Consider the following 17,628-nt stretch of genomic DNA (forward strand, 5'->3'; position numbering starts at 1 on the left):
ATGAATGACTATAAATTCACATGCCTAATAAAGGGGACCTACGAGCCTCCGAAACATTGCTTCTTCTGTAGCAATGTGATCGCTGAATAAAGTTTTGGATCCACTCTGGAATCCATGGTGTGCTGGTGACGTTCTCGCATTCTGACCATCTATGGTTCCAGCCGGTGGTCTCTGCAGCACCCACTAAGACCCCTTTCACACTGGGGCGGTTTGCAGGCGCTATTGCGCTGAAAATAGCGCCTGCAAACCGTCCCGAAACAGCCACTGCTGTGTCTCCAGTATGAAATCCCAGGGGCTTTCACACTGGAGCAGTGCGCTAGCAGAACAGGAAAAAAAGTCCTGCTAACAGCATCTTCGGAGCGGTGAAGGAGTGGTGTATACACTGCTCCTTCACCGCTCCCGCCTATTGAAATCAATGGGGCAGCGCGGCAATACGCCTCCGCAGAGGCGCTTTGCGGTGGTTTTTGACCCTTTCTTGGCCGCTAGCGGGGGGGTAAAACCACCCCCCACCAGCGGCTGAATAAAGCCACTAAAACAACGGTAAAGCGCCGCTAATAATAGCGGCTCTTTACCGCCGACGCACCTCCCGCCCCAGTGTAAAAGGGGCCTTACATACACAACCATCTCTACAGGCACATGTGCGTTGGGAATAGTGCATTGGAATCTTACAGTCCCATTCATATGTTGGGTTTGCTTTGCTTCAGAAATTACACTCACCGGCCACTTTATTAGGTACACCTTGCTAGTATTGGGTTAAACCCCCTTTTGCCTTCAGAACTGCCTCAATTCTTTCTGGAATAGATTCAAAAAGGTGTTGGAAACATTCCTCAGAGATTTTGGTCCATAGTGACATGATAGCATCACGCAGTTGCTGCAGATTTGTTGGCTGCACATCCATGATGCGTATCTCCTGTTCCACCACATCCCAAATGTGTTCTATTGGATGAGATTAGGTGACTGTGGAGGTCATTAAGTACAGTGACCTCATTGTCATGTTCAAGAAACCAGTGGTGAGATGATTTGAGCTTTGTGACATGGTGCATTATCCTGCTGGAAGTCTCCATCAGAAGATGGGTACACTGTAGTCATAAAGGGATAGACATGGTTAGCAACAATACTCAGGTAGGCCGTGGCTTTTACCCACTTCCTGACCAGGCAATTTTTTGCGATTCGGCACTGCGTTGCTTTAACCGACAATTGCGCGGTCATGCGACGTTGTACCCAAATAAAATTGATGTCCTTTTTTTCCACACAAATAGAGCTTTCTTTTGGTGGTATTTGATCACCTTTGCAGTTTTTATCTTTTGCGCTATAAACAAAAAAAGAGCATCAATTTTGAATAAAAAACAATATTCCTTACTTTCTGCTATAAAACATTCCCAATAAAAAAAATAAAAAAATCTAATTTCTTCATCAGTTTAGGTTAATATGTATTGTGATACATATTTTTGGTAAAAAAAAAAAAAATCCCAATAAGTATTTGATTGGTTTGCGCAACAATTATCACGTCTACAATCTATGGGTTAGATCTATGTCATTTTTATATATTTCTATACTAGTAATGGCAGCAATCAGTGATTTTTAGTGGGACTATGACATTGCGGTGGACAAATCTGACCCTAAGTGACACTTTTTGGGGACCAGTGGCACTAGGATTGCCACCTCATCCTTTTAAACCCGAAAACATATTAATTACACAGGTTCTGTGGCTAATTAAGGTGAAATCTTAATTAAACTTAGTGCCTTAGCTGCATTCAAATAGCCACAGAACCTGTGTAATTAATATGTGTTCGGGTTTAAAGGGATGAAGTGGCAACTCTAAGTGACACCAATACAGTGATCAGTGCTAAAAAAATTGCACTGATCCCTGTATAAATGACACTGGCAAGAAAGGGGTTAACACCAGGGGCGATCGAAGGGTTAAGTGTGTCCTAGGGAGGTGCTTTCTAAAGCCTCGTACACACAATCAGATTTTCCAACGGGAATTGTGTGATGACAGGCTGTTGGCGGAAAATCTGATCGTTTGTACGCTCCATCGGACAATTGTCTGATTTTCTGTGGACAAATGTTGGCTAGCAGGCTTTAAAATTTTCCATGAACAACGGTCTGTTGTCGGATTTTCCAAGCGTGTGTACACAAGTCCGTCAGACAAAAGTCCAAAGTAAAAAGTACAAACACGCATGCTCAGAAGCAAAGACGAGCCAGAAGCGGTCGGTCTTGTAAACTAGCGTTCGTAATGCAGAATTAACATTCGTGACGTGGCAAATTATGAAATCTCGAAATGCAGCGCACAATTCTCTTCTTTAATGGGATAATAATGAAGCTGCTTTGCTGGTGATACTGATGGAGTTATTGCAAACAAATTTTCAAAGGCTTTTTTTTTCTAGTGATATCAAGAATAATATTATTATTATTATTATTATTAATAATAATAATAATAATAATAATTTGTTTTTTTAAGTTTTTTGGTGCAAGTTACCACAACACCATTATCCCGTAGTTTTTAAGATCAAAGATACAACTATGTTGGTGTCCCCTGTTAATTTTACATTGTATTTTTTAAAATGTAACTGCCTACTACCAATCTGTCATTTGAAGTAAAACAGATAGCCAAGTATTATTCTCCACTTTTTTTATTGTGCATTAAAAAAGAAAACAAATACAATTAGACATGCATCTGCCAATAGAACTTAACCAAAAAGTGCATTCTATGCATCCAAAAATATAGAAAATATATCAAATCATTATTCAACCAAAAAAATAAAAGTCTCATGCATGTGTCCTGCTTCTTAATATAGGGGGTCAACAATGCCAAGAGTCGGTGAAAGCAGGGGTCCGTCATCTGGAGATAATTCAAAAAATACAGGTACTTGATTTTATGCATCCGGGCTGCCCTGCCGCAGTATATGTACAGTGGGCGGTCCGGAAAGCAGTTAAACAATGCTCAATTGGTACAAAGGGGCCCAAAGTGTGCCAAGAAAATATCCCCCAAGGCGGGATGGATTCATGCTTTTATGTTTAAGCCAAATTCTGACCCAACTCTGAATGTCGCAGCTGAAATCGAGACTAATCAGACCAGGCAACGTTTTTTCAATCTTCTATTGTCCAATTTTGGTGAGCCTGTGCGAATTGTAGCCCCAGTTTCCTGTTCTTAGCTGACAGGAGTGGCACCCCAGTGTGGTCATCTGCTGCTGTAGCCCATCTACTTCAAGGTTTGATGTGTTATGCGTTCAGAGATGGTATGCTGCATACCTTGGTTGTAACAACTGGTTATTTGAGTTACTGTTACCTTTCTATCATCTCAAACCAGTCTGCCCATTCTCCTCTGACATCAACAAGGCATTTTTGTCCACACAACTGCCGCTCACTGGATATTTTCTCTTTTTCGACCCATTCCCTGTAAACCCTAGAAATGGTTGTGCGTGAAAATCCCAGTAGATCAGCAGTTTTTTAAATACTCAAACCAGCCCGTCTGGCTCCAGCAGCCAATGTTTAAAGTCTTTTAAATCCCCTTTCTTCCCCATTCTGATGCTCGGTTTGACCTTCAGCAAGTTGTCTTCACCACGTCTAGATACCTAAATGCATTGAGTTGCTGCCATGCGATTGGCTGATTAGCAATTTGTGTTACCAAGCAATTGAACAGGTGTAATACGTCCTATTATTTCCAAGAGCCCAAATGCGATCCTTGTGAAATAATATAAGTGGCGCTAAATACCAGTGATAAACCATTCAACACTCGAAGGTGATCTAGTGCATCTATCTACAAAAGGAAATTGGAATAGATGAAGTGAATAAATCTATATCAGAGAAAAACTGTTCAATATAAAATTAACAGTGAAAGTGTGCCATACACAAAGCAATATCAATGACACATAAAACAAAAGTGAGATCAAGTGGTAAAGTCCATAAAGTCCATATAGACAGACCACCGTGCAGGAAATGTGATGAATCTGGAAACGGTTCACCAATTCACTTAGTGTCAGTGACTCCACTCCCCTTGAATTCAGCACTCACCGACTCAAAATGCCTCACACTCTCGTGTTTTGGCAACAAAGCATAGATGTAAAGCGGATCAGCTGAGGGTGTAGGCTCCGAATTCCTTGTTAGTCCCAGTGTCACCGACTCAAAATGCCTCACACTCTCGTGTTTTGGCAACAAAGCATAGATGTAAAGCGGATCAGCTGAGGGTGTAGGCTCCGAATTCCTTGTTAGTCCCAGTGTCACTTCTTTGTCAGCATTGGGCTGCCTTCCTGAACATGGTGGACCTTGCCTGTGCAATGTGCATTGGCACAGCAGCTTGTAACCTTCATCTGGGATCTCCTTGCTGCAGTGCTTTCTCTACCCTGATTCCTTTCACATGTGTGGTTTGGCTGTGCTCACCTATGCACATTGCACAGGCAAGGTCCACCATGTTCAGGAAGGCAGCCCAATGCTGACAAAGAAGTGACACTGGGACTAACAAGGAATTCGGAGCCTACACCCTCAGCTGATCCGCTTTACATCTATGCTTTGTTGCCAAAACACGAGAGTGTGAGGCATTTTGAGTCGGTGAGTGCTGAATTCAAGGGGAGTGGAGTCACTGACACTAAGTGAATTGGTGAACCGTTTCCAGATTCATCACATTTCCTGCACGGTGGTCTGTCTATGGACTTTATGGACTTTACCACTTGATCTCACTTTTGTTTTATGTGTCATTGATATTGCTTTGTGTATGGCACACTTTCACTGTTAATTTTATATTGAACAGTTTTTCTCTGATATAGATTTATTCACTTCATCTATTCCAATTTCCTTTTGTAGATAGATGCACTAGATCACCTTCGAGTGTTGAATGGTTTATCACTGGTATTTAGCGCCACTTATATTATTTCACAAGGATCGCATTTGGGCTCTTGGAAATAATAGGACGTATTGCACTGTTTATTTAATAAGTGGCAGCTTTGGATTCACTCCATTAACTTCTCATACATTTAAGTTTTACACATTTGTTTTCATACACTTTGTGCTTTAATTTTCTCACATCTCTCATAGGGGGGTGAACACCCCTTTATTTGGCATTGAGCGCAGTGGTGAGAACTCAGGAAGGGCGCGTTGGTTTGAGTTTTCGTTTTTAATTGAACAGGTGTACTTAATAAAGTGGCCGGTCACTTTCTTGGTGGTTAAAAGCGTCTCCAAAGCCCCCATAGAAGTCTATGACAAAGCATGATTACAGCACCTGAAGCTTTTAAAGAGATTTTATTCAGCATTAGCTTTGCTTTGGAGGTATTGCAGGTATGAGATATCCCAGAATGCACTGGGAAACCAACAAGCAAACCGGAAAGACTTTATTAGCAGTCACTTCCAGTTAATGTGTATATACTCTGGGAGTGTCTGGTGCAGACGTCGCATCCAGTGCCAGTGCAAGGATTTTGTTTACTTAGGCGAAGCCGCATTTTGGAACTTCCGCTTTAAGGAGTCCCAACCCCCTGACATGCCACATTTGGCATGTCATTTTTTTTTTGGGGGGGGGGGGTGGGTACCTAGTTTTGACAGGTACCCAGCTCCCACTTCCGCCCGTGCCGCCTAGGTGACTCCTCCCTGCAAACTTCTGGGACACTTCACAGGTCCCTGAAGATTGCTCGGCCATTCAGGACGCGGAGTGTGACTCTTGCATTTGCAGTGTGCACCCGGCTGTGAAGCTGCAAACCATCACAGCCAGGTGCCCACATTAGTGATGCTGACACAGAGAAGAGGAGGGGGAGAGAACAGAGGCTTTGGGCGGCCGCAACGTTGGACCGTGGGACGGGGGAGTGTGTGTTTATTAAAAGTCAGCAGCTACACTTTTTGTAGCTGCTGACTTTTAATAAACACAAAAACGACTGGAACACCGCTTTAAAACCCCCCAAATATTTTTTTTTTTAAAGCGGACACCCTAGAGAATAAAATGTTAATTTGTTATGTTACATGACAATAGCGCAACTGTTTATGAAAGGCAATATTTAAAAAAAAAAATACATTAAAGTTAATTTCTGGACACATACTGTAAATGCAATTAATTACCTAATTTTTTGGGTAAAATATAAAAGATGAGGGTGTGCCGAGTAAATAGATACCCATGTCAAACCTTAAAAGCCCCTACAGGTCATCAGTTTAGAGTTATGCAAGAGCGCTGGTGCTAAAATTATTGCTCTCACTTAGGCATGTGCGCTGATATACAACGTGCTAGAATATGTCTAGGACAATCGCCGGTTCATACTTAGGTGCCCCAACACACACATTTTTTGTAGGTGTGTGTGTGTGTGTGTGTGTGTGTGTGTGTGTGTGTGTGTGTGTGTGTGTGTGTGTGTCTAAAAAATTATTATTTTTTTTTGTTCTTTTGGGGGGGGGTTTGTTTTTTTTATGTCTCCTTTTTTAATTAAATGTTTGGTTTAATTTTTATTTTTAACCACTTGAAGTCTGGGCCATAACCGAATGACGGCTACAGCGCGGACCTCAATTTCTGTGAGGCCGTCGTAGGACGTCCTTCCCTTTGCTTGTTCCCCGTGCACGCTCTGGAGCGCGCATCGGGGAAATTCTGTGCTGGCCGTGTCCCTTGGACACAGCCACTCACAGATCACTGTAAATGGCCAATCACAGCGGCCGTTTACAGCGCCATCGACGAGATGAGATGATCTCAAATGCAAACATATGAGATCATCTCTCATTGCCGTCTCTCTCTCCTCACACAGAGACCGCGTGTGAGGAGAGAGAAGATATCTGACAGCGATCTGTGCTTCAGTGAGTGAAATAAAACAAAATTAAAGCGATAAAACAGTACCCCATCAGTACAGTGCCTATTTGGGACCTGTGTCCACTTGTGCCCACCTGTGCCAATCTGTGCCATTGGTGATCAGTGTCCAGACATCTGTGCACATCTTTGCAATCAGTGCCCACCTGTGCCACCTCATCGGTGCCCACCTGTGCCAATCAGTGCCCATCTGTGCCTCCATCAGTGCACATCTGTGCAATCAATCAGTGCCCATCAGTGCCGCCTCATCAGTGCCCCTCTGTGCCCCCTCAGTGCCCATCTGTGCCCATCAGTGCAGGCCTAGCACACACCTGTGTAGTCGCATCACCACCAGCAACCATGTCCAAAAGATGCTTTTCCGTCGAGGAGGCGTACCAAATACTTTCCCAGGTCGAGGAGAGCAATGGGGAGCTCTCTTTTTCGGATTCCCTTTCAAACTCCGATTCTGAGTCGGACATAAATTATGAGCCAGTCCTCAGTAGTGGAACACTGAGTGACTCAGAGGAGGAAGATATTCGGCCCGCCAAACAAAGGTGTTCTGGTGAGGAGGCAGTGCCATCCACCAGCACCGCAGTGCCATCCACCAGCACCGCAATACCTCGGCAAGAAAGGCCAAGGACCCATGCCGGCCTTCCCTATGCCCTTCAGAACCCCTTGTGGCTTCCTCCTAATTCAGGAGAAGCCATCATTCCCCCTTTCACTGCCCAGCCAGGAGTCCAGGTGGACATGGAGAATTTTTCCCCAATCAATTTTTTTTATTTAATTTTTAGAGGACATGCTATCAACAATTGTGGCCCAGTGCAACCTTTATGCGCAGCAATTTATTTTAAATAATCCACTGTCCTATTATGCCCGTCCCTATGAGTGAAGAGACCTAACGATGGAGGAGTTGAAGGTTTTTTTAGGCCTCACATTTTGTATGGGACTCACCAAAAAAAAACACTTTGAATTCGTATTGGTCAACCCACACCATCCACCACATGCCAATCTTCTCCAAGGCAATGCCCAGAACCAGATACCAAATGATAATGAGGTTCCTTCATTTCAATGATAACACCCAGTGCCCTCCCCGAAATGACCCAAATTATGACAGCCTTTTCAAAATTCGGCCACTTCTAAATTATGTTTCTGAAGTATTCCCCCAGCTGTTTACCCAGGACCAACACAAATGTGTGGATGAGTCCCTTTTTAAATTTAGTGGCAGGCTTAAAATCAAACAATTTATTCCTAGCAAAAGGGCTCGCTATGGGGTGAAGGTATACAAATTATGTGACCGAGTCACAGGGTACATATATGCCTTCAAAGTGTACGAAGGGAAGGACACCCAGCTGCAACCCCCTAATTGCTCAGACTACTTGGGATCAAGCGGGAAAATTGTTCGGGACCTCATATACCCCCTACTGGAAAAAGGCTACCATTTATATGTAGACAACTTCCACACATCTCTGCCCCTGTTCCACAACCTTCACTGGAAGAAGACGCCAGCATGTGGCACCGTAAAAAAGAACCGGAAGGGCTTTCCTCAAAGTCTTGTCAATAAGAAGTTGAGAAAAGGAGAAACTGCAAGTCTGCGAAACAAGGAGATTTTGTCAGTGAAGTGGAGGGACAGAAGGGATGTCTACATGTTGTCTTCGATCCACAATGATACCTTCATGGAAATCCCCAGAAGGAATGGCCCCATCCAAAAACCAAAATGCATCTATGAATATAATTTTTTTGTGGGGGGGAGTCGACTTCAATGACCAAATGTTGGAACCATACCTTGCCACAAGACGGACATACCATTGGTATAAAAAAGTCGCAATTTATTTTTTTCAATTGGCCATATACAACTCATATGTAATTTACCACAACTCCACCCAAAACCCCAAGCGCTTTCTTGGCTACCAGGAGGAAGATTTCACTGCCCTTATATTCCCGAACGGCCCACCAGAAAACATCCGGTCAGATGTTCTTAGTTGACTCTCTGAACGCCACTTTCCAGATAAACTCCCTCCCAGACCAACAGGCCAACAAGGTCAAAAAAAATGTAAGGTGTGTACCAGAGCAGGAGTCAGAAGAGACACATCTTATTACTGTGCCCAATGTCCTTCCCAACCAGGCCTCTGCATAGGTGAATGTTTTCGCCGTTACCATACTTCAAAACATTATTAGTGAAGTATGGTAAACGTAATCCTCAGTTCCTGCCTTTACACCCCTGATGCCACTGCCTACTCTGTAACTTACCCTGGCTTGTTATTCGACCACGCTTCTGTCTGCCGATTCTGTACATACCTCCGCCTGATCTGGAACTGACCCTGGACTGTTATTCGACCACGCTTCTGCCTAATGATTCTGTACATACCTCTGCCTGATCTGGAATGGACATTGGACTGTTTGACTATGCCTCTTGCCTGCCTCATGGACTGACCTTGTACCCTGCTACTGGACTAGTGGGGTTCAACACAGGGGTCTCACATATGTGAGGGGCTCCAGAATTGTTTTTCTGGATGAAGAAAACAATTTTTTTTGTTTTCTCATTCCTAGATTAGGGTCTGGAGACTCGGAGGCTTCAAAGATATTTGGCTGGGAGAAGCCTCTACCCCTGTTCCCATTCTGTCCTGAACGAGGCCCTTCTTTTGCCTGCTGCCTGTAGGACTTACTGCCATTATGTCTCTGCCTGTCACACTGACCACACCACATGTTCCTGCCTGCTACCAGGACCAATATTTTTGGCACTTCTGACAATATCTCTGCCTGCACTGACACGGGACTGTATATGGACAGTATCCCTGCCTGCTGCCTGGACAATTGTGTTTGCTGTTGCTGACCAAGTCCCTGCCTGCTGCCTGGACCAGTGCTATCCTCCTGTGCAGAACTGCGCTACTACAACCACAATTAGTCTTTTGTTTAGGCTTTGCTCAGCATAATATATTTTGGGGTGTAATTCTTGGTATGTGCATGCTATGTGTTCCCGGAACACCTGACGGTGTTCCTTGCATGTTGGATCTCTGTATGTGGCCAGGCTGTGTAGAAGTCTAACACATGTGGTAATGCCATACTCACGAGGAGTGGCAGAATGTATTTTGGGGTGTAATTTTTGCTATTTAAATGCTATGTGTTGGAGATATCTTATAAACAGACTTTGTGTTTAAAAAAAAAAAAAAAGCGTTAATTTTTTTTTCCACATTCTCCAAAAACTTCTGGAAAAAAATGAACCATTCAAAAGATTCATCATGCCTCATAGATTATACGTTGGGGTGTTAGGTTTCCAAAATGGGGTCATTTTGTGGGTGTTTCCATTGTCCTGGTGCTCCAGGGCCTTTAAAAGTGTAATAGGTGGTTGACAAATGACATGTGTAATTTTTGCTTTTAGAACACCTGATGGTGCTCCATGCACGTTGGGCCTCTGTATGTGGCCAGGCAGTAAAAAAGTCCCACACATGTGGTATCGTAATACTCAGGAGGAGAAGCAGAATGTATTTTGGGGTGTCATTTGTGGTATGCATATGCCATGTGAGAGAAATAAGCTATTACAATGACAATTTTGTGAAAAAATAAAAATCTTAATTTTGCAAAGAATTGTGGGAAAAAAAATTACAACTTCAAATACCCGTATTTATCGGCGTATAACACGCACCGGCGTATAACACGCACCCCAAGTTTAGGAGGGAATTAAAAGGAAAAAAAATGTTTTAAGGAAAAAACTTACATTTAAATGCCCATTAATGCAGCCTTGCACAGCGTTCATCTGCATGCTTGTCCAGTGTCATTTGCAGCCTTGCAGTCAGCAGCCTTGGTGTCATTTGCAGCCTTGCAGACAGCAGCCTTGGTGTCATTTGCAGCCTTATCAGTGTCCATTTGCAGCCTTGCAGCTTTGCCAGTGCCGATCTGAAGCTTTTCTGTGTCCTTTTGCAGCCTTGCCCAGGCTGCAGTTAAACTGCAGTGACATGTCAGTGTCACTGCAGTTTGAAAATGGCGCCGAAATACACAGAGCCGGTCCTCGGCTCTTCTTGGCAGCTCTCGTTCACTTTTGGCCACTTTCGGCTCCACTCGTAGTCCTGCCCGTGGTGGGCGTGAACTCGGCTAGGTTCGGGTGGCGCTCGAGTGAAGCCGAAAGTGGCCGAGAAGAGCCGAGGACCAGCTCTGTGTATTTCGGCGCCGGCGGCGCCATTTTCAAATCGCGGTCGGCGATCGCTCCACTCAGTCAGCGGGGTATCACAGGGGATCGGCGTATAACACGCATCCGCGATTTTCCCCTGATTTTAAGGGGAAAAAAGTGCGTGTTATACGCCGATAAATACGGTAACTCACCATGCCTCTTACTAAATACCTTGAAATCATTGGTACAATGTTACATTTCAAAGGTGTGCACCAAAGTGAGGAATTATAAAACCACAACAATTTGTAGCAGGGATTACAAGACTTAGCCTAGGAGCGTGGTGGCCAATCTTGTAAACAGGTAGTCGAGAGTCCTACAGTTGGGGGACAGTTGGTTGTACCTGTATCGCTACTGTAAATTCCGCAGGTCACCGGGGACAGATGTGGAGGGAACCCGGAGCAACTCCAGGATATCAGGGCAAAATAAAAGACTGCAGGGGGCAGATAAGAGGACAATATATTCCTTTATTACTCTGAGACTTCTTTTGGATTATCTGTCCACTTCTTGTTACCATTCGATTGTCATTTTTTAAGACATCATTTCAGTCTACTGGGTGTCCTGTTTCTATTTTCCTTTCCTCGAATATTATATATATAGATTGTCCTCTTATCTGCCCCCTGCAGTCTTTTATTGTGCCCTGATATCCTGGAGTTGCTCCGGGTTCCCTCCACGTCTGTCCCCGGTGACCTGCAGAATTTACAGTAGTGATACAGGTACAACCAACTGTCCCTGAGGAAGCCGCTTTAGGCGAAACATGTAGGACTCTCGACTACCTGTTTACAAGATTGGCCACCACGCTCCTAGGCTAAGTCTTGTAATCCCTGCTACAAATTGTTGTGGTTTTATAATTCCTCACTTTGGTGCACACCTTTGAAATGTAACATTGTACCAATTTTTTTAACCTTGTTAATAAAGTATTGTATATTTTTACTTAGGTACTTTAGTTTTCTTTTGGCACCGCAATAATCCCTTATCCTATGATGTATATCTCAATTTTAAATCTATTGGGATGAGGTGCCGTATTGTACCGAGGACCATCCAGTCTACAACCCCTGTTTTAAATACCTTGAAATGTCTACTTTCCAAAAAGGGGTTATTTGGGGGGGCATTTGTACTTTTCCTGGCTTGTTAGGGTCTCAAGAAATGAGATAGGACGCCAGTACATCAGATGTGATACATTTTTTATGATTTGCACCATAGCTTGTAGACTCAAACTTTCACACAGACCAAATCATTTCCACTAATTTTGGGTTATTTTTACCAAAGATATGTAGCTGTATAAATTGTGGCCAAAATGTATGAAGAAAAATTACTAATTTGCAAAATTGTATCACAGAAATTAAGAAAAATTCCTTTTTTTTCAAAATTTTCGGTCTTTTTTCATTTATAGCGCAAAAAATAAAAAACCCAGAGGTGATCAAATACCACCAAAAGAAAGCTCTATTTGTATGAAAAAAAGGACAAAAAAATCATTTGGGTAGTGTTGCATGACTGAGTAATTGTCATTCAAAGTGTGAGAGCACCGAAAGCTGAAAATTGGTTTGGACAGGAGGGGGGGTTTAGGTGCCCAGTAAGCAAGTGGTTAAATAACTTTTTTATTGCTATCACATAGGGGACCAATAGCCCCCTATGTAATAGCATATAGGTGACAGGTTATTTTTATGGAGACACCCAGGGTCTCTAATAGACCTTGGATGTCTCCACTTTGATCCACTGCAGCTAATGGAACACAGACTGTGTTCCATCAGCTGCTTTCCCACCAGTGATCCCAGAAAATGACAGCTCGGGTCCAGGACATGATGTCATACAAGTCACTTCCTGGTCTGTGGAGGGAGACTGAGCTGACAAAGGTCCACTGAGCCACCCTTTCCAGCGACACCCACCATGACAACACCGGGCCCACAGGTGGGACAGCGGAGCCTAATGAACATGGCGGCCGGCAACACATTGCGGTGCTGGTGGAAGGGATAGGTGGCTTCACAGCCATTTTTATCATTTCCACAGGGAAGCCAACAGTCAGCTTTACTACAGTACACACACTCCCGGTCGCTATAGTGGCTGGGAGTATGTAAATAAAATATAAAAAACCACACCATGCCAATTTTCAGCTTTCAGGGCTGTCGCACTGTGAATGACAATTGCGCGGTCATGCAACACTGTACCCAGACTAAATTTTTAGCATTATTTTGAGACAGATAGCTTTCTTTTGGTGGCATTTAATCACCACTGGGTTTTTTATTTTTTGCGAAACAAAAAAATAAAGACTGAAAATTTTGAGAAAAAAAATAAAGAATTTTGTTTGGGTACAACGTTGCATGACCGCACAATTGTCAAAGTGTGACTGCGATGAGAGCTGCAAATTGGCCTGGGCAGGGAGGGGGTGAAAGTGCCCAGTAGGCAAGTTGTTAAATGAAACTGTGGCAATACATTTTTAACCATAGCAGGCTACAATACCATAACTTCCCTACCTTGCTCTGGTGACGCTTCATTAAACTCATGAACACTTTCATTGTCAGCATTAAGGCTACTTTCACACTGAGGCGCTTTACAGGCGCTACAGAGCTAAAAATAGCACCTGTATAGCACCTGTAAAGCGCCTCTCCTGTGTCTCCAGTGTGAAACTGGTGTGCTCCAGTGTGCGGTGCGCTTGCAGGACGGTCAAAAAAGTCCTGCAAGCCGCATCTTTGCAGCACTATAGGAGCGGTGTATTCACCACTCCTAAAGCGCCCCTTCCCATTGTAAACAATGGAGCAGCGCCGCAAAGCGCTGCTGCAGCGGCACTTTGCGGGTGGATTTAACCCTTTTTTGGCCACTAGTGGGGATTAAAACCACCCCGCTAGTGGCCGAATAGCGCCGCTTTACCGCTGGCGCCCGCCTCAGTGTGAAAAGTATCCTAAGGATGGGCGAACGGTTCGGACCGAGCATGAGTTCGGGCCGAACATTGGCTGTTCAGAAGTTCTCCGAACAACCAAATTAAAAGGTCATTCCACAGTTTTTTTCTACCCGTCGAATGATCACAATGCACTGCGCCACTGCACAGTGCATTGAAAGCCCTGATTGGCTGAAGCAATGAAAGCTTCGCCCAATCAGGGCACAGAGCACTGTCAGAGCCATGATTGGACACTGTCATGATGATTGTATCCAATCATGGCTCATTGCTCTTAATCCCGCCCCACACTATAAAAGTATTCTTTCTATAACGGCCATTTGTAGTGTGATAGTGGCGTGGAGAGAGATAGAACTGGGCTCTGTTCAGTGCTATTAGACAGTTAGTTAGTGTGCTATAGTGTGCTATTCTGATTCTATTTTCAGTGTAGAATATCAGTTTAGTGTGCATCTAGGGATAGTTTAGTGTGAGTGTATTGTTACTGTAGGGATAGTTTAGTGAGTGTAGTGTGACCGTTCGTCTTTACATTAGTGTTAATGTAGGGATAGTTATTTATTATTATTATTATTATTATTATTCAGGATTTATATAGCGCCGACAGTTTACGCAGCGCTTTACAACATTAGGGCAGACAGTACAATTACAATACAATTCAATACAGGAGGAATCAGAGAGCCCTGCTCATTAGAGCTTACAATCTAGGAGGGAGGGTCAAGTTATACAAAAGGGTAATAGCTGTGGGGGATGAGCTAATGGAGAAAATAGTGCAGTTGTTAGATGGAGGCAGGATAGGCTTCTCCGAAGAGAAGTTTTCAGGGATCGCCTAAAAGTGGATACATTTGGAGACAGTCTGACAGATTGAGGTAGGGAAATCCAGAGGATGGGCGAGGCTCGGGAGAAGTCCTGGAGGCGGAAATGGGAGGAGGTGATGAGGGAGCTAGAGAGCAGGGGGTCTTGGGAGGAACGGAGAGGGCGATTAGGTTGGTATTTTGAGACTAGGCTAGTGATGTAGCTGGGGGCAGAGTTGTGGATGGCTTTGTAACTTATTGTTAGTATTTTGAATTTAAATCATTGGGCGAGTGGTAGCCAATGGAGGGATTGGCAGAGAGGGGTAGCAGACACTGAGCGGTTTGTAAGGTGGATGAGTCTGGCAGCAGCATTCATGATGGACTGAAGGGGGGATAGTCTATTTAAAGGTAAGCCAATGAGGAGGGAGTTGCAGTAGTCAAGGCGAGAGATAACCAGGGAGTGAATCAGGAGCTTTGTGGTTTCATTGGTTAGAAAGGGACGTAGTTTAGAGATGTTGCGGAGGTTGAGGCAACAAGCTTTGGAAAGTGATTGGATGTGGGGCCAAAAGGAGAGTTCAGAATCCAGGATAACACCTAGCACCTTGACATGTGGGGATGGGTGGATGGTTGTGCCATTGCTCTTGACAGACAAGTCGGGGGAAGAGGCACATGGGGGAGGAAATATTTTAAGCTCAGTTTTGGACAAGTTGAGTTTGAGGAAGTGGTGTGACATCCATACAGATATGTCTGTTAGTAAGCTAGTGATGCCTGAGGAGACTGATGGAGTGAGTTGAGAGGTGGAGAGATAGATTTGTGTGTCGTCAGCGTAGAAATTATATTGAAAGCTGTGAGAGGCTATCAGCTGACCTAGGGAAGAGGTGTAGGTTGAAAATGAAAGAGGTCCAAGAACAGAACCTTGGGGGACCCCGACGGAGAAGGGAAGAGGAGTGGAGGAAGTAGAATTGTAAGTGACACTGAAGGTGCGTTGGGATAGGTAGGATGAGAGCCACTGAAGAGCACAGTCACGGAGACCGAGGGAGTAAAGTTTTTTGAGGAGGAGGGGGTGGTCAACCATGTCAAAGGCAGTTGAAAGGTCCAGAAGTAGGAGTACAGAATAGTGTCCGTTGGTTTTTGCAGTTAGTAGGTCATTTGTGAGTTTTAAAAGAGCAGTTTCTGTGGAGTGTTGGGGGCGAAATCCAGATCGAAGGGGATCAAGATAGTTCATTCATTGTGAGTGTAATGCGACTACCATTTATCTTTACATTAGTGTTAAATGTAGGGTATAGCTCAGTCAGCGTGAGTGCAATGACGTTTAACAGTTTTTTTTTCTGTGCATTACTGCAAGTTTAACGCCATATAGTTCTGTGCGTTACTGCAAGTTTAACGCTGTATATTTCATTGCATTACTGCAAGATTAACGCCACATAGTTCTGTGTGTTAATGCAAGTTTGACGCCGTATAGTTGATCTTTCACGTTTGGGTCCCATAGACTTCAGTGGGGTTAATTTTTCAGTTCCGAACTTTGCCGATGTTCGAAAGTTCTAGTGTGAACCGAAAAGGGGGTTGTTCAGCCCATCCCTAGTCAGCAGCATTGACAGACTGCATTAACCCATACCAGGAGTATTTTCAAACATTTCAGTTTTAAAATTCTCATCTCCAGGTTCAGGTACCCTCTTGGTCATCAGAGCGGTACCATAGTTGTCCTGGGTAACCTCCGGCTCCAACACTCAGAGCCCCCTGGAGGTCTCTAGGAACACCTCTGCGGCCTTATATACTTTTGCTAGAGGAGATCCTCAACCATACTCCTAGCAATATTTTTATTTCTAGCAAGTTGCACTAACCCATTAGCAACTATACTAACTATACAGTGCCTTGAAAAAGTATTCATACCCCTTGAAACTTTCTACATTTTGTCATGTTACAACCAAAAAACTTACATGTATTTTATTGGGATTTTATGTGGTAGACCAACGCAAAGTGGCACATAATTGTGAAGTGGAAGGAAAATGATAAAAGGTTTTCAATTTTTTTTACAAATAAATATCTGAAAAGTGTGGAGTGCATTTGTATTCAGCCCCCTTGAATCAATACTTTGTAGAACCACCTTTCACTGCAATTACAGCTGCAAGTCTTTTTGGGTATGTCTCTACCAGCTTTCCACATCTAGAGTGAAATTGTTTCCCATTCTTCTTTGCAAAATAGCTCAAGCTCTATTAGATTGGATGGAGAGCGTCTTTCTTCTTGCCACTCTTCCAAAAAGGACATATTTGTGGAGTGCATGATTAATAGTTGTCCTGTGGACAGATTCTCCCACCTGAGCTGTGGATCTCTGCAGCTCCTCCAGAATTACCATGGGCCTCTTGGCGGCTTCTCCGATTAATGCTTTCCTTGCCCGGCCTGTCAGTTTAGGTGGATGGCCATGTCTTTGTAGGTTTGCAGTTGTGTCATACTCTTTCCATTTTCAAATGATGGATTGAACAGTGCTCCGTGAGATGTTCAAAGCTTGGGATATTTTTTTAGAACCTAGCCCTGCTTTAAACGTCTCCACAACTTTATCCATGACCTGTCTGGCGTGTTCCTTGGCCTTCATGATGCTGTTTGTTCACACAGCTGTATTTATATTGAGAATAAATTTACAAATTAGGTGACTTCTGAAGGCAATTGTTTCCTGCTAGGTTTTAATTAGGTGCATCAGAGTAAAGGGGGTTGAATACAAATGCACACTACACTTTTCACATATTTATTTGTAAAAATTTCGAAAACCATTTAACATTTTCCTTCCACTTCACAATTATGTGCCACTTTGTGTTGGTCTATCACATATAATCCCAAAAAATACATTTACGTTTTTTGGTTGTAACGTAACAAAATTTGCAAAAATTGCAAGGGGGTATGAATACTTTTTCAAGGCGCTGTAGTACTTGGTGACATTTTATGAGGGAGTGTCTCTCCTGGCAACTCTCAACATGCAGAAACTCACTGGCATCGCTATGGGGATAGTGAGTCACTTCTCCCCTGTAGCTCCTCCTTCCGGTTGGCACACTTT

General features: G+C 43.7%; 1 protein-coding gene and 1 long non-coding RNA gene across 3 annotated transcripts in view; one reads left to right on the top strand and one right to left on the bottom strand.

The window, feature by feature from the left end:
- The window catches only part of SDR16C5 (short chain dehydrogenase/reductase family 16C member 5), a 171,364-nt gene that overhangs the window by 94,805 nt on the left and 58,931 nt on the right, over positions 1-17,628 (bottom strand). The gene's annotated exons all lie outside the window — the stretch shown is intronic.
- Positions 1-17,628, top strand: part of LOC141145188 (uncharacterized) — a 45,779-nt gene that overhangs the window by 7,338 nt on the left and 20,813 nt on the right. The window contains exon 2 of the long non-coding RNA XR_012244523.1: positions 2,799-2,866. This is a non-coding gene — a long non-coding RNA (uncharacterized lncRNA). The remainder of the gene's footprint in view (positions 1-2,798; positions 2,867-17,628) is intronic.

The sequence above is a fragment of the Aquarana catesbeiana genome, linkage group LG05 (assembly GCF_042186555.1).
Source record: "Aquarana catesbeiana isolate 2022-GZ linkage group LG05, ASM4218655v1, whole genome shotgun sequence".
Classification (NCBI taxonomy): Eukaryota; Metazoa; Chordata; class Amphibia; order Anura; family Ranidae; genus Aquarana; species Aquarana catesbeiana.